General features: G+C 43.3%; 1 protein-coding gene and 1 long non-coding RNA gene across 9 annotated transcripts in view; one reads left to right on the top strand and one right to left on the bottom strand.

The window, feature by feature from the left end:
- CTNND2 (catenin delta 2) overlaps positions 1-25872 on the bottom strand; it is a 913533-nt gene that overhangs the window by 593225 nt on the left and 294436 nt on the right. The gene's annotated exons all lie outside the window — the stretch shown is intronic.
- Positions 1-25872, top strand: part of LOC130273404 (uncharacterized) — a 68329-nt gene that overhangs the window by 7363 nt on the left and 35094 nt on the right. Inside the window, exon 1 of one of the 3 annotated variants that reach the window (XR_008843986.1) lies at positions 19124-19179. The exons of 1 other annotated variant lie outside the window; for it this stretch is intronic. This is a non-coding gene — a long non-coding RNA (uncharacterized LOC130273404). Of the gene's footprint in view, positions 1-19123; positions 19180-20104; positions 20167-25872 lie in introns of those variants that run through there. One more of the 3 variants, XR_008843985.1, reaches the window with a different exon arrangement.

Below are 25872 nucleotides of genomic sequence, written 5' to 3'. Positions count from 1 at the left end.
CAAAAATGATCCTAGGATGAGAACCAGGGGACAACCACCTTCTGATTTTTTTTTCCAGGATTCCTCACTATCCTTATATTTGACCGCCGATTTCTATGTTCCAACTCTCTCCCTTTGTCAGCCGGATGCTGGCATACTTTTGCCAATCTGCTCATCTTCTTTTCCTCAAAAGCTCCACACTTTATTCCACTTCTAATACTCTTTCTTTGGTTTTTCAAAACTCTAACCTAGCTCCCCAGTCTGATCTTGTAAGGCTAAGGCACAATTTATTTTTGCCGCCCGTTTGCGAATCTTCTGCAAAAAAAAAAGGTTAAAAAAAAAAAAGACATGTCCATCTTCACCAATTTCCTGTTCGACCTCCATCCATAAAGCCTCTCTTCTTTCACATTCCAACATGACCTCAGATGCATTATTTTGTCTTCCGTGATTTTCACTTTTTTTTCTCTATTTCTTACTGACCTGTTTTCAGTGCTGCAGGAAAAACCCCTTAAAAGGACCACGGGTTTTTCCGTTATTGCACTTTCGCTTTTTCCTCGTCACATTTTAAAAATCATAACCCTTTCCATTTTGCACCTAAAAATCCATATAATGGCTTATTTTTTGCACCACCAATTCTACTTTGCAGTGACATCAGTCATTTTACCCAAAAATCTACGGCAAAATGGAAAAAAAAAATCATTGTTATGATTCGGCTAGCTGGATGTGGATCCTCTGTGTCAGCGAGGGATTGGCGTGGACCGTGTCGGTGGACCGGTTCTAGGGTTGCTACTGGTTTTCACCAGATCCCGCCGCAAAGCGGGATGGTCTTGCTGCGGCGGTAGCAACCAGGTCGTGTCCACCGGCAACGGCTCAACCTCGCTGACTGCTGAGAAGGCGTGGGACAGAAGGACTAGGCAGAGGCAAGGTCAGACGTAGCAGAAGGTCGGGGCAGGCGGCAAGGTTCGTAGTCAATGAGGATAGCAGGAGATCTGGAACACAGGCTTTGGACAACACTAAACGCTTTCACTGGCACAAGGCAACAAGATCCGACAAGGAAGTGCAGGGGAAGTGAGGTAATATGGACAGGGAGCAGGTGGAAGCTAATTAGACTGATTGGGCCAGGCACCAATCACTGGTGCACTGGCCGTTTAAATCTTAGAGAGCTGGCGCGCGCGCGCCCTAGAGAGCGGAGCCGTGCGCGCCAGAACATGACAGCCGGGGACCAGGACGGGTAAGTGACTTGGGATGCGATTCGCGAGTGGGCGCGTCCCGCTATGCGAATCGCATCCCCACCGGCAATGTCAGTGCAGCGCTCCCGATCAGCGGGTCTGACCGGGGTGCTGCAGAGAGAGAGACGCCGCGAGCGCTCCGGGGAGGAGCAGGGACCCGGAGTGCTCGGCGTAACAATCATTATGCAACGACATTGAAGAAAAAACGCCATTGTGTAACTTTTGGGGGCTTCAGTTTCTACGCAGTACATTTTTCGGTAAAAATTACACCTTATCTTTATTCTGTAGGTCCATACAATTAAAATTATACCCTACTTATATAGGTTTGATTTTGTCGTACTTCTGCAAAAAATCATAACTACATGCAGAAAAATGTATACGTTTAAATTTGTTATCTTCTGACCCCTATAACTTTATTTTACCGCTTATCGGGCGGTATGAGGGCTAATTTTTGCTGCCGTGATCTGAAGTTTTTAGCGGTACCATTTTTGTATTGATTGGACTTTTTGATCGCTTTTTATTCATTTTTTCATGATATAAAAAGTGACCAAAAATACGTTCGTTCTGACTTTGGAATTTTTTTGCGTGTACGCCATTGACTGTACGGTTTAATTAATGATATATTTTTATAGTTCGGACATTTATACACGCGGCGATACCACATATGTTTATATTTATTTTTATTTACATGTTTTTTTTATGGGAAAAGGGGGGTGATTAAAACTTTTATTAGGGGAGGGGTTAAATGACATTTATTCAAATTTTTTTTTACAAATTTTTTTGCAGTGTTATAGCTCCCATAGGGACCTATAACACTGCACACACTGATCTTATACCCTGTTCACTGCAAAGCCATAGCTTTGCAGTGATCAGTGTTATCGGCGGTTGATTGCTCAAGCCTACATCTCAGGCTTGGAGCAATCAATCAGCGAAGGGAGGAAGGTAAGAGGACCTCCGCTAGTGTCCCAGCTGATCGGGACACCGCATTTTCACTGCGGTGGTCCCTATCAGCACCACTTTGCAGCCAGGCAGCTTTCCCTTTCGTTTTAGACGCGGCGTTTAACTTTGAACGGCGCGTCTAAAGGGTTAATAGTGCGCAGCACCACAATCGCTGCCGCGTGCTATTAGCCCCGGGTTCCGGCTTCAGATACATGCCGGGACCGACCCGATATGACACGAGGTCACCGCGTGACCCAGTGTTATATCGCGGGAGCCGGCCAAGGATGTAAATATATGTCCTTGGTCGTTAAGGGGTTAAGGAACTTTCTATCATAGCTTCAGTGGCTCCCTTCAGTCTCTCTTTTGGTCGCACAACATTCAACCATTCTGACTTCCTTTTTACTACCCTTCTACCTACATTTCTATAGCCTCCCCTTATTCCTTCTCTACCAGCATTTCAATAAGCTTATCACAGCAAATACTAATTCACAAAATCCATAGTAACAATTACACTATTGTTAGGGACTGCGCTCTGGCCGCACACGCCGGCCACGAGTGCTTTGTCCATGCTGTCAGCAGGGCTGGGATTCGCATCGCGGGACGTGCCCGCATGCGAGTCCCAGCCCGTCACTTACCTGACTCCTCCGCTACCTCTGTGTCTCAGCTCCGGCGCGCGTCTCCTTGGGTGCGTGCGTGACGGAGCTCTGAAATCTAGAGGGCCAGTGCGCCCATAATTAGTGTTTGCACCTGACATCACATTATAAGTCCCTGCACCTCCCACACTTCCCTGCCAGATCTTCAGTGCCCTTAGCCTGAGATTAAGCGTTCCATATTGCCTGTTTGCCTTACCCGTGTATCCAGACCTTCCATTACATTATTAGACTCCACACCTTTGCCACCTGGCTTGACCTTCTGCTACGTTTGACTACGCTACTACCTCATCCTTCGGTACCTCGCCTTGCCCAGCTACCTGTGTGGTCGAGTCGTGTCAGGGGTATCGACCTGGGTGTCGCCTGCCGCAGCAAGCCCATCCTGCCTTGCGGCGGGCTCTGGTGAAGACCAGCTGCACCTTAGACTCCGCTCCCAGATACGGTCCAAGTCATCAGCCACACAGGTAAGAAGATCCACATCCAGCTCCGTTACAACTATAGTAGCAAGAGGTACTTAACCCCTTGGGGACGGAGCCCATTATAACCCTAAGGAAGGGAGCATTTTTTGCAAATCTGACCACTATCATTTTATACATTAATAAGTCTGGGATGCTTTGACTTATAAATTTGATTCAGAGATTGTATTTTTTTTTTTGTGACGTATTCTACATTATGTTATGTATATGTTAGTGGTAAATTTACATCGATACTTGCATTATTTCTTGCAAAAAAAATTCCAAAATTTCAGGAAAAATTAGAAAATTTTGCATTTTTCTAAATTTTAAGCACTTTGCTTGTAAGGAAAAGGTACATGTCAAATAAATTACACATTGATTCACATATATAATATGTCTACTTTATGATTGTGTCATAAAGTTGACATGTTTTAACTTTTTGAAGACAAAGGGATTCAAAGTATAGCAGCGATTTTTCAATTTAGAAGTTTCAATTTAGCTGTTAAGTTTAGAAGTGAATTTGAGGGTCTTTATGTTGGAAACCCCCTAAAATGGACCCCATTATGAAAACTGCACCCCTCAAAATATTCAAAACGACATTCAAAAAGTTTGTTAACCCTTTAGGGGTGTCACAGGAATTGCAGCAAAATGGAGGAGAAAAATAAAAATCTAAATTTTTTACACTAAAATGTTATTGCAGTCCCATGTTTTTCACTTTTACAAGGGGTAAAAGGGCCCCCTTTTAGTAAGGAAATAGCTCATATGGGGATGTAAAGTGCTCTGTGGGTGCACTAGAGGGCTCAGAAGGGAAGAAGCGACAATGGCATTTTGGAGAGCAAATTTTGCTGAAAAGGTTTTTGGGGGGCAAGTCCCATTTAGAAAGCCCCCATGATGCCAGAACAGGAAAAAACTAAAACACATGGCATACTATTTTGGAAACTACACCCCTCAAAGAACGTAACAAGGGGTACAGTGAGCCCTTTTTTATATGTTTTTTATTGATTTTTCACATGTATACAAAGAAAAAGCAAACAAACACCACACTAATACAATAAGGAAGAGCGTGAGAGAAAGAGGGAAAGGTAGGAGAAAAAAAAAAGGGGAGGGAGGGGAAAAAAGATATATGTCTTGGGGTCTATCCATTTATCAATATCTTATCAAAAAGAAAAGAAGGAAAAAATGACGTTTATTTCAATGTCCAAAACTTTATAGAATAGACCTGGTCTCCTTGTTTCTCCTTTAAGTCTAGTGACCAATCTTATACAGTTTAAAATTATAAGGGGTTAAATTCAAGCCATTTAGACCAGGCAGAGTTAAAGTAATTTAAACGATTATTTACTATGGCTATTGATCTTTCCATTAAGCTTAGCTACAGAATGGACTTGATTGATATATCTTCTTCCCCTATGCTCATATGTAGGAGAGCTATCTCAGGCTCCCATTTAAATGGTATGTTTGCTATTGTACGTAGAAATGTAACAATCTGGTCCCAAAGGGGTTTAATGATATCACACTCCCACCATATATGCAAAAGAGTACGTACTTTCTGATTGAACCTCCAAAACTGATTTGAGCAGCTAGGATACATTAATGAGAGTGTATGTGGGGTGATATACCAACGATATAACAACTTTCTTAATATATCTAGGTGTGAGATACAATTAGATATATCTGTACTCCCCTTATATACTCCTTCCCACTGGGCCAAAGAAAAAGTTTATCCGAAGTCCTTCTCCCATTTACGACAACATGGAAGAATATTTACCCTAGGGGAAAGCGCTGCATATGCTCATGAAATACCTTTTTTTAATGTGTGTGAAGAGGGAAAAAAACAAGAGCTATACAGAGGACATGTTGTCTGTGAAAATGGTTTAATCGATTCAACATAGTGTCTAATTTGCTAATATTTATAGAATTCGGTATTCGGGAGATGATATTTATCTACAATACTAGCAAAGGGCAATAAACCAGAGGGGTCAAGTATATCTGAAAGTTTAAGGTTACCGTTTCCCTGCCATCTTGAAAGATTAATATCAGGAATTTGTTCTTGTATAACATCAAGTGGAAGGTCTTCTAAAGAAAGTGGAAGCAGTTGTGCTACTTTTGGTAGAGACCATATCTGTATCGCGGCTTTAAGTGTGGGGAATGGAGTACGGAGAGAATATGAAGTTGAGAAACGACTGTTCCAGAATATATTTTGGAATGGGACTATAGAATTATCTACTGTCTCCATTTCAACCCATTGTTTTTACTTATCCTCTATCCACAGATAGTGGGTCTGATCTAATATAGTTGCCAAGTAGTAATTTGACAAGTCAGGGCATCCCAAGACTCCGTTATCTATTGGTAAACATAAAATTTTGAGTGATACTCTGGGCCTTTCCCCTTCCAAATAAAATGTGTCAATAAACTTTGTAAGCAATGAATTTTAGATTGTGGCAACTGAATCGGGAGGTTTCGAAAAAAGTATAACATTTTTGGCAGAAGAATCATTTTTACTACAGAAACTCTACCTACCCAAGAAATCGGTAGCTTCATATATTTTTCTACATCTCGTTTGAGTATGGGGATTAATGAATCATAATTATAGGCCACCAGACTGTCCAATGGGGCAGTTAATGTGACCCCCAGATAAGGCAATTGTTCCTCTGTCCATTTAAAAGGATATTTTTTTTGTAATTTGTCTTTCATATCTGGCGGGATAGTAAGGCCCAGGATAAGTGATTTTGTCTCATTAATTTTATAATAACTAATCTTACTAAAGTTTTCAGGGATATCCATTATTTCTTTAAGTGATTTTTCAGGAAATGTAATAGACAATATCACGTCGTCCGCAAATAAGCCTATCCTATGGTCTTTATTTCCAACTTGAACACCCCTAATCCCTTCTGATGATCGAATCGTTTGAGCAAGAGGTTCCATGGCAAGAGGTTGCCGCGTGCTATTAGATATAGAAAACTCTTGTGATAGTGTCCCCAAAGAATAAACTCTTGCTGATGGGGTGCTATACAAGGCCTTAACTACATTGAAAAAAGGGCCTATAAGACCAAATTTAAGAAGCACTTGCTCCAGATACCCCCAGTGAATGCGGTCAAATGTCTTCTCTGCATCCAGTGCTGGGAGCAGAGAAGGCACTTGCCGCTGTTCAGCTATAGATATGATGTCAATAAACCATCTACTGATTGTCTGGCCTTTACAAAACCAACCTGATCATTTTTTATGAGAGAGGGAAGGATGATGTTCAATCTAGAGGCCAAAATAGATACATACAGCAATAAGGTAATTGGTCTGAAGTTTTTTTTTTTTAACCCCTTAAGGACCCGGGCTTTTTTCGTTTTTTCATTTTCTATTTTTCCTCCTTAACTTTAAAAAATCATAACTCTTTAAAATTTTCACCTAAAATTCTATATGATGGCTTATTTTTTGTGTCACTAATTCTATTTTGTAATGACATTAGTCGTTTTACCCAAAAATCTATGGTGAAACGGGAAAAAAAATCAATGTGCGACAAAATTGATGAAAAAACACTACTTTTGTAAGTTTTGGGGACTTCCGTTTTTACGCAGTACCTTTTTCGGCAAAAATTATACCTTATCTTTATTCTGTAGGTCCATATGGTTAAAATGATACCCTACTTATATAGGTTTGATTTTGTATCACTTCAGAAAGAAATCATGAATACATGCAGGAAAATTTATACGTTTAAAATGGTCATCTCCTGACCCCTATACCTTTTTTATTTTTCTGTGTATGGAGCAGTATGAGGGCTCATTTTTTGCGCCGTGAATCTGAAGTTTTTAGCGGTACCATTTTTGTTCTGATCAGACTTTTTAATCACTTTTTAGTGGTATAAAAAGTGATCCAAAAATTATCTATTAAGGACTTTGGAATTTTTTTGTGTGTACGCCATTAAACGTGCGGTTTAAAAAGCGGTATATTTTTATAATTCTGACATTTCCGCACGCGGCGATACCACATATGTTTATTTTTATTTACACTGTTTTTTTTATTCTTGGAAATGCCGGTTGATTCAAACTTTTATTAGGGGAAGGGAATTGAAAGGGTTAATGATTTTTTTTACACTTTTCTTATGCAATATTATAGCTCCTATAGGGGACTATAACATTGCATTAACTGATATTTTACACTGATTGATCCATCTCCATAGGAATGGATCAATCAGTGTTTTCGGCGATTGAATGCTCAAGCCTGGATCTCAGGCTTGAAGCATTCATTCGGTGATCGGACAGCACAGGAGAAGGTAAGAAGACCTCCTCCTGTGCTACAGCTGTTCGGGATGCCGCAATTATACCGCGGCGATCCCGAACAGCTCCCTGAGCTAACCGGCAACTTTCACTTTCGTTTTTTAGCCACGCGGCTCAGCTTTGAGCTAAAGGGTTAATAGCGCGCGGCACCGCGATCAGTGTCGTGCGCTATTAGAGGCGGGTCCCGGCTTCACTATGACGCCGGGCCCACCGTGTGACCCTGCGTTATATCGCAGGACCGGGACCCAGGACGTACCCATACGTCCTGGGTCCTTAAGAGGTTAAATCAACCGATGCCAGAAAGTTAAACAGGTTTGTAAATCATTTTTATAAAAAAATCTTAATCCTTCCAGTATTTTTTAGGGGCTGTATACTAAAGATAAAATCCAAAAAAGAAATGCATTTCCTCTGATGTCATGACCACAGTGTTCTCTGCTGACCTCTGCTGTCCATTTTAGGAACTGTCCAGAGCAGAATAAAATCCCCATAGCAAACATATGCTGCTCTGGACAGTTCCTAAAATGGACAGAGAGCACTGTGGTAAGGATTAAGATTTTTAATAGAAGTGATTTACAAACCTGTTTAACTTTCTGGCACCAGTTGATAAAAAATAAATAAATAAAAAGGTTCCCCTTTAATTAATTCTGGTGGGAAACAAGCAGATTTCATTGCCTCATTGAACAATCTGACCAGAAATGGAGCAAGGTACTGGCCATACAGCTTGTTATCATTTGAGAAACCATCCAGCCCCGGGGACTTCTGTGATTTTACGAGTTTAATAGCCGTTAATACCTCTGTTTCTGAAATAAGAGAACAGAGATTAGACATTTGGGCAGGGGAGAGTTGTGGAAGTTTTACCTTTCCTAAAAAAGATGAGATAGAAATTGGGTCTCGTTGAGGGGTTTTAGCATCTTATTTTAAGTTATATAAGACCCTGTAGTATTCAGCAAATACATCAGCTATGCCTTTAGGATCAGTTAATTTTTCCCTTCTTGCATTGTAGATATAAGCAATAAGTGATTTTGAGTGTTGACTATTCAGTTGTTTTGCAAGGTGGGCCCCTGGTTTATTTCCATGCCAATAATGGGATAGTTTCAGTCTCCGTAATTTAAGATCAAATTTGAAAAAACGTAGGTGGTGAAATTGAGCCACCGGCCGCCAGCCTTCACTTTTTATTCTCGCTTTTTTTTTTTACGCTTTTTTTTTTTTTGACACAGCAGCCTACAAGCCAGAGAACGTCTGCCCTCTAGCGATCCTCCTTCGGTCCTCCGCCTCTATGGTTGTACACACGGGACGTCAGTGACGTCCTGTGCGTACAAACAACCATAGAGACACGGGAGGACCAGGAGGACGGCAGGATCATCGCAGGACGCGCGCCGGCCGGGGCCTGGTAAGTGACCGGCGGCGCGTTATCTTCTTCAGCGTTCCGGTCACCGCTCGACCAATCCTGGCACCTACTGCTATGGTCCATAGGCCATAGCAGTAGATTGTGACCCCGGGCCGGAGTAGCGGTGACCGGATCACAGTGGGAGCAGCACACAGACATACAGCCTCCAGCCATACACTGTATATGGCTGGAGGCTGTAAGTCTGTGGGGAGGGAGGGAGGGGGGGGGGTGCTGCCAACCTAATGTGGGGGGAACTATACTGCCAATTAATGTGGGGGAACATGCTGCCTACCTAATGTGGGGGGAACTATACTGCCAACCTAATGTGGGGGAACATGCTGCCAACTAATGTGGGGGAACATGCTGCCTACTAATGTGGGGGAACATGCTGCCTACTAATGTGGGGGGAACTATACTGCCAATCTAATGTGGGGGAACATGCTGCCTACCTAATGTGGGGGGGGGGAACTACAAGATACTGTACATTGCGGTAGGAGGGGTAGTCTTATATGGCCAGTACATACCAAACTCTACATTTTAACTGTAAAAGTTGGGGGTCATCTTATACACCCAGTCGTCTTATACGCAGGCATATACGGTATGTGGGGGGGGGGGGAGGGGTCCTACAGATACAACCGGCCCTTTGAGGGTGACCAAACTGCTGATGCGGCCCCCGGTGAATTTGAGTTTGACACCCCTGCCTTATGGGCACACCAAAGCGTAGTATCTGATACGTCACCCGCATCATTGTCTGAAAAGTACTGACTAATAGCTTCAACAATGGGTTAAATATATGTAGGGTGGTGTAATATAAATGTATTTAGCCTCCATAGTGAGTCTTGTACGTATGGGGCTTGCTCTTTTATATAAAGAAAAATGGGGCAATGGTCTAACCACAAAATTATTCCAATTTTTGTTGTTTCCACCAAATGTAGGAAAGATTCTTCCACTAGGAAAAAATCTATTCTGGAATACATTTGGTGGCGAGAGGAAAAAAAGGTAAAATCTCTCTCACCCGGATGTTGAGTTCTCCAGGGGTCATATAATTGTGAAGATTGAAGGGTTTTAGCATATGGAGTTGGTTCTGTTTCCTGGCAAGGACTAGTGGAGTCTATACTGGGCCATTGTGCTTTGTTGAAGTCCCCATTAATAACTAGAAACCCTTTTTTAATTAGCTTTATAATTTTTTTTTTTTTTTTTTAGGAACTTTGTTTATTGTTTGGGCTATATACTGATACTATGGTATATAATACGTTTTTAATTGTGCAGACTATTATAACATAACGACCGTCAGGGTCTATCCATGTATTCAGAATATTAGTGATTACAGAATCTCTAATTATTATTGAAACCTCCCCCTTCTTGTGCGTTGCTGAGCAGATATGATATGGGGGAAAACTATTTGTTAACCTGGAAAGGTCTTTATTATTCAAATGGGTTTCTTGTATACAGAAAATATCTCCACTATTGGGGACATGTATCAAAGATTTTACCCCTGTTTTGTGTGTATTTTTTTGCGCAAAATTTTGCGCATGCCCTTTTTTTGCAAATTTTTTTTGCGCACGTTTTTGTAGAGCATGTCCTCCAGATGTGGCCGAATCGGGGTACCTTGGAGTGATATCTATAGTACACATGGATTTTTTAACTGCGTACTTTTCCTTTACACCAAAAATTTTGCCGCAAGAGCTGTTTTTATTTTGCGCAAATATAAGCCATCTTGGACTTAACGTAGCAAGATGCTCTAAATCATCGATTCTATTTTCCTAAGAGTGAATTGAGGAGATTACTATATTTATCCGCAATTTATGAAGCTCATTGCGCTTGATTGATAAATTTAGCGCTTCTGCGCATAGTTTAGAATTTGGGAAAAGGGGTAAACTGCTTCTACCATACACAAATAACGATACATGTCCCCCTATGTTCTTTAAGTTCTTTAACCCCTTAAGGACTCAGGGTTTTTCCGTTTTTGCACTTTCGTTTTTTCCTCCTTACCTTTTAAAAATCATAACCCTTTAAATTTTCCACCTAAAAATCCATATTATGGCTTATTTTTTGCGTCGCCAATTCTACTTTGCAGTGACAGTCATTTTACCCAAAAATGCACGGCGAAACGGAAAAAAAAAATCATTGTGTGACAAAATCGAAGAAAAAATGCAATTTTGTTACCTTTGGGGGGCTTCCGTTTCTACGCAGTGCATATTTTGGTAAAAATTACGCCTTATCATTATTCTGTAGGTCCATATGGTTAAAATGATACCTTACTTATATAGGTTTGATTTTGTCGCACTTCTGGAAAAATAACTACATGCAGGAAAATGTACATGTTTAAAAATGTCAACTTCTGACCCCTATAACTTTTTTATTTTTCCACGTACAGGGCGGTATGAGGAATAATTTTTTGCGCCGTGATCTAAAGTTTTTATCGGTATGATTTTTGTTTTGATCGGACTTTTTGATCACTTTTTATTCATTTTTTAATGGTATAAAAAGTGACCAAAATACGCTTTTTTGGACTTTGGAATTTTTTTGCGCGTGCGCCATTGACCGTGCGGTTTAATTAATGATATATTTTTATAGTTCGGACATTTACGCACGCGGCGATACCACATATGTTTATTTTTATTTTTTTTACACTGTTTTATTTTTTATATGGGAAAAGGGGGGTGATTCAAACTTTTACTAGGGAAGGGGTTAAATGACCTTTATTAACACTTTTTTTTTTACATTTTTTTTGCAGTGTTATAGGTCCCATAGGGACCTATAACACTGCACACACTGATCTTTTACACAGATCACAGGCGTGTATTAACACGCCTGTGATCAGTGTTATCGGCGCTTGACTGCTCCTGCCTGGATCTCAGGCACGGAGCAGTCATTCGCCGATCGGACACCGAGGAGGCAGGTAAGGGCCCTCCCGGTGTCCGGTCAGCTGTTCGGGACGCCGCAATTTCACCGCGGCGGTCCCGAACAGCCCGACTGAGCAGCCGGGTCACTTTCACTTTCCCTTTAGAAGCGGCGGTCAGCTTTGACCGCCGCTTCTAAAGGGTTAATACCGCACATCGCCGCGATCGGCGATGTGTGGTATTAGCTGCGGGTCCCGGCCGTTGATGAGCGCCGGGACTGACGCGATATGATGCGGGATCGCGGCGTGATTCCGCTTCATATCGCGGGAGCCGGCGCAGGACGTAAATATACGTCCTGCGTCGTTAAGGGGTTAAACAAAAGGGATCTTTTATACGGATAGTTCAGGCCCTTAACATTCATTGATAATAGTTTTATTACCACTTAAGTTATGTATCATAATTAAGCAGAGAAGAATTAGGATTCCAATATCAACTAAGTTAATTATAGCCATAGTGAATTTATTTTTAATAATCAAAAAAGCATAGTTTACTAATTTACCCAAGACTAAGGTGACAACTCAAAGAAGCATATAAAAAAAAAAAAAAAAGCCATAAAAAGCAAAAAAGTTAATAAATTAACAATTACGACCGCCACGGTCGAAGGACGATCCAGGGAGCTCTTCTTTTGCTCCCAGTAAGGGGATTGATAGGTTATTTCCATCAAGTTTCTAAATGGCTAAACCGACATCAGATTCTATCAAAAAAATATTGGATAAGTGAATATATGCCTAGGCTCAGAAGCTCATTTCTTATAGTTGACAATAGACCACTCCGGTAATAGCTTCTTAGAGGGCTCTTGCTGGGGATTAGGGGTCGGTGCATAATCCGGCCCCAGTCCCCAGTCCTGACAGAAAATTAATTCCTGGTGAGAAGATGCCACATGTCTATTGCCTTTGTATGATACTATTATCTTCACAGGAAAACCCCATTTTGTACAAAATGCCATGGGTCTGAAGAATACAGGTTCCCTGCGAGAAGTCCCTTCGTTTAGACAGAGTTGCTGCAGACAGATCTGGAAAAATTTGAACCTTGTTGAATTTTTCTGGTAAACTTGGCGAGTTTCTCACGGTGAACAATATTTTTTCCTTAATGCGGAAAAAATGGACCCTTGTAATTACATCTCTAGGTTGTGCCGGAGAGATTGTTTTGGGCTTTGGTATTCTATGAGCTCTATCAATAGTTAGGTCCATGTTTGAGCATTGCAGCAAAAGTACAGTGAAATATTCAGTCAAATAGGCAAACAGATCTTCATTTTTAATTGTTTCAGGAATACCCCGTAACCGGAGATTATTTTTCCTAGATCGGTCCTCCATAGTAGACATTTTAGTTTTTAGAAAATCTAATTCCTCTTTTAAATCTCCGACTTCAGTAGCAAGAGAGTCATAGGCTATAGTTACTTAATCCAGCTTTCCCTCAATGTGGGAAGTACGACAACCCAAACTTTGTATTTCATTGTGAATACTTGCTACTTCATTTTGCAGAATATCTGAGAAAGAGGTCTGGAGATCAGACAACATCTGTCTCATAGAGGACTCTGTTACAGGTATAGCTTTCCCCTTGTCTCCTAGAGGCATTAAAGGGGTTGTGCGCTGCCCTGACTTTCGGAGCTCCGCTCACAGCATCCGGAAGTTCATTACTCCGAACGCTGTGTGCGGCCTTTCGTGTACGCAGCCGCCGGCGTGATGTCACGCCCGGCCCCTCGCGACGTCTCGCCCGCCCCCTCAACGAAAGTCTATGGGAAGGTGGCGCGACCGCTGTCACGCCCCCTTTCCATAGACTTTGGTAGAGGGGGCGGGCGTGACGTCACGAGGGGGCGGGCGAGACGTCACGAGGGGGCGGGCGTGACGTCACACCCGGCGGCCGCGAACAAGGAAGCCCGCACACAGCGTTCAGAGTAATGAACTTCCGGAAGTTGTGAGCGGAGCTCCGAAAATTAGGGCAGCACACAACCCCTTTAAGTCACTAGTATTTGGAGCAATATTATTTGCTTCTGGTTGCAAGGCAGCAAAGCTTAAATTAGAAATTAATGGGGGGGGGGGGACTGTAATAGCAGCCTCTTATTAAGTACTGCTCGGGCAGCTGGGCTAAATTCCACTGGGGCAGATAGTTTTGCTAGGGACAGAACCTCTGTAGTATGGACATTTGGGCTTAAAGGGGTACTCCGGTGGTCAACGTGTTTTTCCGTTTTTGACTTACCCCATTTGTTTTGTTTCATTTCTATTCTTGTTGTTTAGGCTACTCTATTTCCGTTCTTTGTTGTCTTTTTATCCCCCACTTTGTTTTCCAATCTTTGCTTCTATTTCCTATTTCTTGCTGTGCTGAAAACTACAAATCCCAGCATGCCACATGTCTTGCTGGTTTGGGGAGGCTCCTTTTTTTTTCCCCACCCTTTACTCACCCTACTATTTTCCCGGGTCGACCCCCTTATACACAGCACACTAATATATATCAGCCCTGGTTGGGACACACTGTCATACACACACAAAAGGGACTACAACTCCCAGCATGTGTCATTCAGGAGTCTTCAGCCTGTGGTATAACATCAGCATGCTGCCTCTGTAGTCTCCTAGGGGTTGCAGTTCACCACACCTCTGTAAGGCATACACCAGTGTTTCCCAACCAGGGTGCCTCCAGGTGTTGCAAAACTACTACTACCAGCATTCCCAGACAGCCAAAAGCTGTCTGGGCATGCTGGGAGTTGTGGTTTTGATACAACTGAAGACACCCTGGTTGGGAAACAATGCACTTTGTTTGTAATATACTGAATAGGCTAGGCCAGTGTTTCCCAATCAAGGTGCCTCCAGCTGTTGCAAAACTACAACTCCCAGCATGCTCAAAGGCTGTCAGGGAATGCTGGGAGTTGTAGTTTTACAACAGCTGGAGGCACCCTGGTTTGGAAACACTGGTGTAACATGATGTGTATACTGAATATGCTAGGACAGTGTTTCCCAACCAGTGTGCCCCCAGCTGCTGCAAAACTACAACTCCCAGCATGCCCAAAGTCTGTCCAGGCATGCTGGGAGTTGTAGTTTTGATACAGCTGGAGGCAGACTGTTTTGTAAACACTGTTTTGTATACACACACATAACAACGACTACAACTCCCAGCATGTGTCATTCAGGAGTGTTCCTCTTTCACACACAGAAATCATCCCCAGTCCAAGATTTATTCCCTGCAGTCTATACATCCCCAGCCCATGCACCTTGTTATCCCTTCACATACATCTTCTGTGTCTTCTTTCAGTGCAGACCTGCGTCCTCAGAACACAAAGCAGGGGGGAGGGGAGATGAGGAGCTGTGTAGGAGCTTCTTGCTCTCATGCACACCTGTGACCACCTGGAGGGGGAGATGAGGGGGCGTGGCCTATCTTTGTCATGCAGTTCCGTAAGAACAGATAAAAAAAAAAGCTCTGACATGTTGTCCACAGCCTAATCCTAACCTGTGGACAACAGTCAGAGATCCAACACAGAACTACAGAACTTCCTGGCCCACAAACAGGTAAGAAAAAAAGACACATGTTACACAAACATATAATACATGTCAAATACAAAAAACATGAACATTAAAAGAAGATGCAATATAGCCAAAAATCTTAACCACCGGAGTACCCCTTTAACCCCTTAAGGACACAGCCCATTTTCACCTCTAGGACGCAGCCCTTTTTTGCACATCTGACCACTGTCACTTTAAACATTAATAACTCTGGAATGCTTTTACTTATCAATCTGATTCCGAGATTTTTTTTTCGTGACATATTCTACTTTAACATAGTGGTAAATTTTTGTGGTAACTTGCATCCTTTCTTGGTGAAAAATCCCAAAATTTGACGAAAAAATTGAAAATTTTGCATTTTTCTAACTTTGAAGCTCTCTGTTTGTAAGGAAAATGGATATTCCAAATATTTTTTTTTGGGATTCACATATACAATATGTCTACTTTATATTTTCATCATAAAATTGACAAGTGTTTACTTTTGGAAGACACCAGAGGGCTTCAAAGTTCAGCAGCAATTTTACAATTTTTCACAAAATTTTCAAACTCGCTATTTTTCATGGACCAGTTCAGGTTTGAAGTGGATTTGAAGGGTCTTCATATTAGAAATACCCCATAAATGACCCCATTACAAAAACTGCACCCCCCAAAGTATTCAAAATGACATTTGCATGTTCTTGTAGACCCAATTTTTGAATTTTTACAAGGGGTAAAAGGATAAAATTTATACTTGAATTTGTAGCCCAATTTCTCTCGAGTAAGCACATACCTCATATGTCTATGTAAATTGTTCGGCGGGCGCAGTAGAGGGCTTAGAAGCGAAGGAGCGACAAGGGGATTTTGGAGAGTACATTTTTCTGAAATGGTTTTTTGGGGGCATGTTGCATTTAGGAAGCCCCTATGGTGCCAAAACAGCAAAAAAAAAAAAAAAAAACATGGCATACCTTTTTGGAAACTAGACCCCTTGAGGAACGTAACAAGGAATAAAGTGAGCCTTAATACCCCACAGGTGTTTCATGACTTTTGCATATGTAAAAAAAATAATAATAATTTACACTAAAATGTGTGTTTCCCCCCAAATTTCACATTTTTGCAAGGGTTAATAGCAGAAAATACCCCCCAAAATTTGTAACCCCATCTCTTCTGAGTATGGAGGTACCCCATAAGTTGACCTGAAGTGCATTACGGGCGAACTACAATGCTCAGAAGAGAAGGAGTCATATTTGGCTTTTTGAGAGCAAATTTTGCTCGGGGGGCATGTCTCATTTAGGAAGCCCCTATGGTGCCAGGACAGCAAAAAAAAAAACGACATGGCATACCATTTTGGAAACTAGACTCCTTGAGGAACGTAACAAGGGATAAAGTGAACCTTAATACCCCACAGGTGTTTCACGACTTTTGCATATGTAAAAAAAAAAAAAATTTTTTTTTTACCAAAAATGCTTGCTTTAGCAAAAATTTAACATTTTTAAAAAAGGTAATAGCAGAAAATACCCCCCAACATTTGAAGCCCAATTTCTCCCGATTCAGAAGACACCCAATATGGGGATGAAAAGTGCTCTGCTGGCGCACTACAGGTCTCAGAAGAGAAGGAGTCACATTTGGCTTTTTGGAAGCAAATTTTGCTCTGGGGGCATGCCGCATTTAGGAAGCACCTATGGTGCCAGGACAGAAAAAAAAAACCACATGGCATATCATTTTGGAAACTAGACCCCTTGGGGAACGTAACAAGGGGTAAAGTGAACCTTAATACCCCACAGGTGTTTCACGACTTTTGCATATGTAAAAAAATAATTATTTTTTTACACTAAAATGCTTGTTTTCCCCCAAATTTTACATTTTTACAAGGGATAATAGCAGAAAATACCCCCCAAAATTTGTAACCCCATCTCTTCTGAGTATGGAAATACCCAATAAGTGGACGTGAAGTGCACCGGGGGGCGAACTACAATGCTCAGAAGAGAAGGAGCATCATTGAGCTTTTGGAGAGAGAATTTGGCCATGTGCATTTCCAAAGCCCCCCCGTGGTGCCAGAACAGTGGACCCCCCCACATGTGACCCCATTTTTAAAACTACACCCCTCATGGAAGGTAATAAGGGGTGCAGGGAGAATTTACACCCCACTGGCATTTGACGGATCTTTGGAACAGTGGTCTGTGCAAATTAAAAATTTAATTTTTCATTTTCACAGACCCGTTTCAAAGATCTGTCAGACACCTGTGGGGTGTAAATGCTCACTGTACCCCTTGTTACATTCCGTGAGGGGTGTAGTTTCCAAAATGGGGTCACATGTGGGTATTTATTGTTTTGCACTTATGTCAGAACCGCTGTAAAATCAGCCACCCCTGTGCAAATCACCAATTTAGACCTCAAATTTACATGGTGCACTCTCCCTTCTGAGCCTTGTTGTGCGTCCCCAGAACACTTTGCGCCCACATATGGGGTATCTCCGTCCTCAGGAGAAATTGCGTTACAAATTTTGGAGGCTTTTTTTCTTTTACCACTTGTGAAATTTTAAAGTATGGGGCAACACCAGTATGTTAGTGTACAAAAATGTTTTTTTTTTTTACACAAACATGCTGGTGTAGACCCCAACTTTACCTTTTCATAAGGGGTAAAAGGAGAAAAAGCCCCCCAAAATTTGTTAGGCAATTTCTCCCGAGTACGGCGATACCCCATATGTGGCCCTAAACTGTTGCCTTGAAATACGACAGGGCTCCAAAGTGAGAGCGCCATGCGCATTTGAGGCCTAAATTAGGGATTTGCATAGGGGTGGACATAGGGGTATTCTACACCAGTGATTCTCAAACAGGGTGCCTCCAGCTGTTGCTAAACTCCCAGCATGCTTGGACAGTGAATGGCTGTCCGGAAATGCTGGGAGTTTTTGTTTTACAACAGCTGGAGGCTCCGTTTTGGAAACACTGCTGTAGGATACGTTTTTCTAATTTATTGGGGGGGAAGGGGTGGTGGTGGGGGGGGGCAGTGTACGTGTGTATATGTAGTGTTTTACTCTTTATTTTATGTTAGTGTAGTGTTTTTAGGTTACATTCACACTGACGGCGGATTACACTGAGTCTCCCGCTAGGAGTTTGCTGAAGCAGGGAATTCACTGTAATCCGCCGCCAGTGTGAATGTAACCTGTACATTCACATGGGAGGGGGGGGGGGGGGGGCAAAACTACAACTCCCAGCATGCACTGACAGAACGTGCATGCTGGGAGTTGTAGTTTTGCAACAGCTGGAGGCACACTGGTTGGAAAATACTGAGTTAGGTAATAGAACCTATTACCTAACTCAGTATTTCCCAACCAGTGTGCCTCCAGCTGTTGCAGAATTACAACTCTCAGCATGTACTGATTGCCAAAGGGAATGCTGGGAGATGTAGTTATGCAACAGCTGGAGGCACGCAAGTACAACTCCCAGCATGCCGAGACAGCCATTTGCTGTTCCTGAATGCTGGGAGTTGTAGTTTTGCAAGATTTAGAGGGGTTCAGGCTGGAGATCACTGACAGTGGTCTCTAAACTGTGGCCCTCCAGATGTTGCAAAACTACAAATCTCAGCATGCTAAGACAGCAAACTGCTGTCTGGGCATGCTGGGAGTTGTAATTTAGTAATATCTGGAGGGCTACAGTTTAGAGACCACTGTCAGTGATCTCCAGCCTGAACCCCTCTAAATCTTGCAAAACTACAACTCCCAGCATGCCAACACAGCAAACAGCTGTCAAGGCATGGTGGGAGTTGTAGTTTTGCAACATCTGGAGGGCGACAGTTTAGAGACCACTCTCTAAACTGTCGCCCTGCAGATGTTGCTAGGCAACAGACTCCCGGACATGCGGCGTCATACTCACCTCTACCGCCGCCGTGATCACAGCCTCAGCCGGGTAAGGGACCGCCGCTGCCGCCACTGCTACACGGTTCCCCCCGCTGTGCCCGGACACCGATGGGTGGGCATAGCGGGGGGAACCGAACTTTAACCCCCCCGCCCTCAGTCTGCTATTGGTCGGCCGCTCCGCCGATCAATAGCAGGGATAGGAGGGGTGGCAACCCTGCCACCTCACTCCTATCTCTTCAAGGGGGATCGAGGGTGTCTTGGACACCCCCGATCCCCCTTATTTTATCGCGGCGCCGCCGTTGATGGGCAGGGGGAGAGCGCTCCCCCTGCAAACACCGTAGATGCCGTGATCAGAACTGATCACGGCATCTATGGGGTTAATGCTGCCGGGACCGGCGCGATTGCGGCCCCAGCAGCTGCGGTGGGACTCCGGCTGTGATTGACAGCTGAGTCCCACCCGCGATCTCCTGCGCTGTCCGCGGCAGAGCAGGAGATCGCTTGGACGTATGCATACGTCCATTTGCGCGAACGTGTAATTCGCCTGGACGTATGCATACGTCCAATAGCGGGAAGGGGTTAAACTCCCTGGGCCAGCTGCAATAGGAGACTGCGGTTCCTCCACCTCATCCACCGCCCCATCCTTCTCCACCTCAGAGATTAAAGGGGTACTCCGCTGGTTAATTTTTTTGACTATATGGCATCTTCTTTGTAAGTTTTGTTTTTTTGCAATATACATGTGTTATATGTTTTGGCAGCATGTATGTGTTTTTCTTACCTGTTTCTTGGGCAGGAAGTTCTGTAGTGCAGAGGGTTTTCTTTTACTGTTGTCCACAGAGTCTGTTGTGGACAAGATGCCACAGCTTTTTTTTTTTTCTCTGTATGCATGAGGAATAAGCCACGCCCCCTCATCTCATCCAGCTGAGTACACAGCTCCTCACCTCCCCTCCCCCCTGCTCTGTATTCTAAGGATGCAGGTCTGCACAGGAGAAGGACTTCACAGAGAAGATAAGTGTTATGTGAAAGGGAGGATGAGAAGGTGCACGGGCTGGGGATGTATGGACTGCTGGGGAATAAATCTCATACTGGGAATGATCTCTATGGGGGAGATTTATCAAAACCTGTGCAGAGGAAAACTTGCCCAGTTGCCCATAGCAACCAATCAGATTGCTTCTTTCATTTTTCACAGGCCTCCATAAAAATGAAAGAAGCAAGCTGATTGGTTGCTATGGGCAACTGGGCAAGTTTTCCTCTGCACAGGTTTTGATAAATCTCCCCCTATATGTGAAGGGGAGGGGGACTCCTGAATGACACATGCTGGGAGTTGTAGTCCCTGTTGTGTGTGTGTGTGTATGCTAGTGTTTACAAACCAGTGTGCCTCCAGCTGTTGCAAAACTACAACTCCCAGCATGCCCTGACAGACTTTGGACATGCTGGGAGTTGTAGATTTGCAACAGCTGGAGGTACACTGGTTGGGAAACACTGTTCTAGCCTATTCAGCATACACATCATGTTACACCAGTGTTTCCCAACCAGTGTGCCTCCAGCTGTTGCAAAACTACAACTCTTAGCATGCCCAAAGGCTGTAAAAACATGCTGGGAGTTGTAGTTTTGCAACACTTGGAGGCACCCTGGTTGGGAAACACTGGTGTATGCCCTACAGAGGTGTGGTGAACTACAACCCCCAGGAGACTACAGAGGCAGCATGCTGGTGTTATACCACAGACTGAAGACTCCTGAATGACACATGCTGGGAGTTGTAGTCCCTTTTGTGTGTGTATGCAAGTCTATCCCAACTAGGGCTGATTATATTAGTGTGCTGTGTATAAGGGGGCTGACCTGGGAAAATAGTAGGGTGGGTAAAGGGCGGAACAAACAAAAAAAAAAAGGAGCCACCCCAAACCAGCAAGGCATATGGTATGCTGGGATTTGTAGTTTTCAGCACAGCAAGAAACAGGAAATAGAAGCAAAGATAGGAAAACAAAGTGGCGGATAAAAAGACAAAGAATAGAAATAGAGTAGGCTAAACAACAAGAATAGAAATGAAACAAAACAAATAGGGTAAGTCAAAAACGGAACAACATGTTGACCACCGGAGTACCCCTTTAAGCCATCGTAGTCATTCACACCACCAGAGTCACTCACCCCTGACCCCCGTGCACGTTCCTTTAGCCGCTGGTATCTTGCTGCCACCACCCAACTTTTCCTCTCCTCGCTTTGCGAGTCCGGACGCCATCGGTATACTCAGGCACAGCCCGAACGCTGCCTGTGATCTTCCTGGAACTCCGGACCCATCTTCTCGCGAGAGTTGCATGAGCTGCATCTCTCCGCCTCTGCCAGTAATCTCACGTGCGTCGGTATATCCCGGCATCTCAGCGCGTCCTGTACGGGAGGTCAGAGGTGAGTCAAGCCGCATCTCGGCCGTCTTCCGTGCTCCAGCTCTGTCAGTTCATCCAGGTGGTGAGCAGAAAGTAGTTATCTTCACTGGGCTCGGTTTTTTAGTTCTGCTGCGTGTCATAGTCCTCTGTAGATCTATCACTCTGTCCAAGAGGGGAGTCTAGGAAAATAGCTGAGCCCCCCTAATTGTATGTATCCAACAAGCCGTTTTACAAGTAGGTTTTAGGTGCCGCCGAATCAGCGGTATAGCATATTCACATCTCTCAGCATAGAGATGCTGCTGCCGCCATGCTCATTAGCCACAGTGAGCATTAACACCCCGCAGGTGAATGACAGACTTTCGTTAACCCCTTAAGGACCTGGGTTTTTCTGTTTTTGCATTTTCGTTTTTTCCTCCTTACCTTTAAAAAATCATAACTCTTTCAATTTTGCACCTAAAAATCCAAATGATGGCTTATTTTTTGTGCCTCCAATTCTACTTTGTAATGACATCAGTCATTTTGCCCAAAAATCTACAGTGAAACGGAAAGAAATATCATTGTGAGACAAAATTGAAAAAAAAAAAACGCCATTTTGAAACTTTTGGGGGCTTCCGTTTCTACACAGTACATTTTTCGGTAAAAATTACACCTTCTCTTTATTCTGTAAGTCCATATGATTAAAATGATACCCTACTTATATAGGTTTGATTTTGTCGTACTTCTGGAAAAAATCATAACTACATGCAGAAAAATTTTGTTTAAAATTATCATCTTCTGACCCCTATAACTTTTTTATTTTTCCGCATATGGAGCGGTATGAGGGCTCATTTTTTGCGCCGTGATCTGAAGTTTTTAGTGATACAATTTTTGCATTGATCTGACTTTTTGTTCGCTTTTTATACATTTTTCATGATATAAAAAGTGACCAAAAATACACTATTTTGGATTTTTTTTGGCGTGTACGCCATTGATCGTACGGTTTAATTAATTATATATTTTTTATAATTTGAACATTTCTGCACATGGCGATACCACATATGTTTATTTTTATTTACACTTTTTTTTTTTTATGGGAAAAGGGTGATTCAAACTTTTATTAGAGAAGGGGTTAAATGATCTTCACTTATTTTTTTGCATATTTTTTTTTTTTTTTGCAGTGTTATAGCTTCCATAGGGGGCTATAACACTGCACACACTGATCTTTCTCATAAGAAACCATTGATCGATGATTCTGCCGCTTGACTGCTCATGGCTGGATCTCAGGCGATCGGACAGCAAGGAGGCAGGTAGGGACCCTCTGGCTGTCCTGTAAGCTGTTCGGGATGCCGTGATTTCGCCGCGGCGATCCCGAACAGCTCCCTGAGCTAACCGGCTATGTTTTAGTTTCACTTTAGATGCGGTCATCAACTTTGAACGCCGCGTTTAAAGAGTTAATAGTGCGCAGCCACACGATTGATGCTGCGTGCTATTAGCCACGAGTCCCGGCCGTTGTTAGACCCGACCCGCTATGATGCGGGGCCATGCCGTGGCCCGGTGTTATAGAACGGGAGCGGACTCATGATGTACCGGTACATCATGGGTCCTTTACAGGTTAAAGTGGGACGTGAAAATGAAAAATTAGATTTTTTACACTAAAATTCTGGTGTTACCCAAACTTTTCATTTTCACAAAGAGTAATAAGAGAAAATGCCCCACAAAATTTGTAACCCCATTTCTCTCGAGTAAGGAAATACTTCACATGTGGAGGTAAAGTGCTCTGTGGGTGCACTAGAGGCTCAGAAGGGAAGGAGTGACAATGGGCTTTTGGAGAACGAATTTTGCTGAAATGGTTTTTGGGGGGCATGTCGCATTTTGGAATCCCACATGATGCCAGAACAGTAAAAAAAAAAACACATGGCATACTATTTAGGAAACTACACCCCTTAAAAGGGTACTCCGCTGCTTACACATCTTATCCCCTATCCAAAGGATAGGGGATAAGATGCCTGATCGCGGGAGTCCCGCAACTGGGGACGCCCGCGATCATGCACGCGGCACCCCGTTTGTAATCAGTCCCGTGTTCGCTCCGGGTCTGATTAAGGTCGACCGCAGGGCCGGTGGCGTGTGATGTCGCACCCCCGCCACCGTGTGACGTCATGCTCCGCCCCTCAATGCAAGCCTACGGGAGGGGGCGTGATAGCTATCCTTTGGATAGGGGATAAGATGTGTAAGCACCGGAGTACCCCTTTAAGGAACGTAACAAGGTGTACAATGAGCCTTAACACCCCACAGGTGATTGACAAACTTTCGTAAAATTGGGACATAAAAATAAAATAAAAAATTTCATTTTCACAAGGGGTAATAGGAGAAAAAGCCCCCCAAAATGTTTAAAAAAATGTTTCATTTTCTTCTGAGTATGGAAATACCCCATATGTGGATGTAAAGTGCTTTGCGGGCAAACTACAATGCTCAGAAGAGAAGGAGTGCCATTGGGCTTTTGGAGAGATAATTTGGTTGGAATGGAAGTCGGGGGCCATGTGCGTTTACAAAGCCCCCATGGTGCCAGAACAGTGGACCCCCCCTCCCCCCTGTGACTTCATTTTGGAAACTACACCCCTCACAGAATTTAATAAGGGGTGCAGTGAGCATTTACACCCCACTGGCATTTGACAGATCTTTGGAACAGTGGGCTGTGCAAATGAAAAATTACATTTTTCATTTTTATGGACGACAGTTCAAAAAATCTGTCAGACATCTGTGGGGCGTAAATGCTCACTGTACCCCTTATAACATCCCGTGAGGGGTGTAGTTTCCAAAATGGGGAGGGGTCCACTGTTCTGGCACAATGGGGGCTTTGTAAACACACACAGCCTTCAATTCCACCATATTTCTTTCTCAAAAAGCCCAATGGCGCCCTTTCTCTTCTGAGCATTGTAGTTCGCCCGCAGAGCACTTTAAATCCACATATTCCCTTACTCAGAAAAAAATGGTGTTACAAATTCACCACTTGTGAAAATGAAAAATTTGGAGTAACACCAGCATTTCAGGGAAAAAAAAAGAATTTTAAATTTTCATGTCCAACTTTAACGAAAACTTGTCAAAGACCTGTGGGGTGTTAAGGCTCACTATACCCCATGTTACGTTCCGTGAGGAGTGTATTTTCCAAAATGGGGTCAAATGTGGGTGGGTTTTTTTTTTGCGTTCATGTCAGAACCACTATAATAATCAGCCACCCCCGTGCAAATCACCAATTTAGGCCTCAAATGTACATGGTGCTCTCTCACTCCTGAGCCATGTAGTTTGTCTGCAGTGCATTCTACGTCCACATATGGGGTATTTCCGTACTCAGAAGAAATTGCGTTAGAAATTTTGGGGGTCTTTTCATTTTCACAAAAGATAAAAGGAGAAAAAGTATGGGGCAACATCAGCATTTTAGTGTAAACATTTTAAGGGGGTGTATATGTAGTGTTTTACTTTTTATTATTTGTTAGTGTAGTATAGTGTAGTGTTTTTAGGGTACATTCACACAGGTGGGGGTTCACAGTAAGTTTTCCGCTGGAAGTTTGAGCTGCGGCGGAAAATTTGACGCAGCTCAAACTGGTAGAAGGAAACTGTAAACCCGCCCACGTGAATGTACCCTGTACATTCTCATGGGAATGGGGGGGGGGGGAATGCCCCAAACATTCAGCTGTGCAAGACTACAACTCCCAGAATGCACTGACAGACTGTACATGCTGGAAGTTGTAGATTTGCAACATCTGTAAGCACACTGGTGGGGAACCACTGAGTTAGGAAATTAGGAAACAGACTCTAGCTCAGTGATTCCAACACGTGTACCTCCAGCTGTTGCAAAACTATACCTCTCCAAGCTGTAGCCCTCCAGATGTTGCAAAACTACAACTTCAAGCATGCCCAGACTGTCCAGGCAGGCTGGGAGTTGTAGTTCTGCACCATATGAAGGGCCAGATATTGCAGAACTACACGCCCAGCATCCCTGACTGTCTGGGCATGCTGGGAATGATAGTTTTGCAACATCTGGAGGGCTACAGTTTGGAGACCACTACTTTGCGGTCTCCAAACTGTTCTTCCCCAGTTGTTGCATAACTACAACTCCTACCATGCCCAGACTGTCCAGGCATGCTGGGAGTTGCAACATCTGGAGGACCACAGTTCAGAGACCACTACACAGTGGTCTCCAAACTGTGGCCCTCCAGATGTTGCAAAACTACAACTCCCAGCCTTTGGCTGTGTGGGCATGCTGGGAGTTGTAGTTTTGCAACTTTTAGAAGTCCACAATGAAGATCACTTACCGGCAATCTTCACTGCAGCCTCCTCCATCACCTCACTTTCCGGCCGCATTCCTCCTGTTGCCGCTGCTGCTGCAGGAT

The sequence above is a fragment of the Hyla sarda genome, chromosome 5 (genome assembly GCF_029499605.1).
Source record: "Hyla sarda isolate aHylSar1 chromosome 5, aHylSar1.hap1, whole genome shotgun sequence".
Lineage (NCBI taxonomy): Eukaryota > Metazoa > Chordata > Amphibia > Anura > Hylidae > Hyla > Hyla sarda.
The sequence above is the reverse complement of the archived record's forward strand: the minus strand, read 5'-3'. Positions and strand labels throughout refer to the sequence as shown.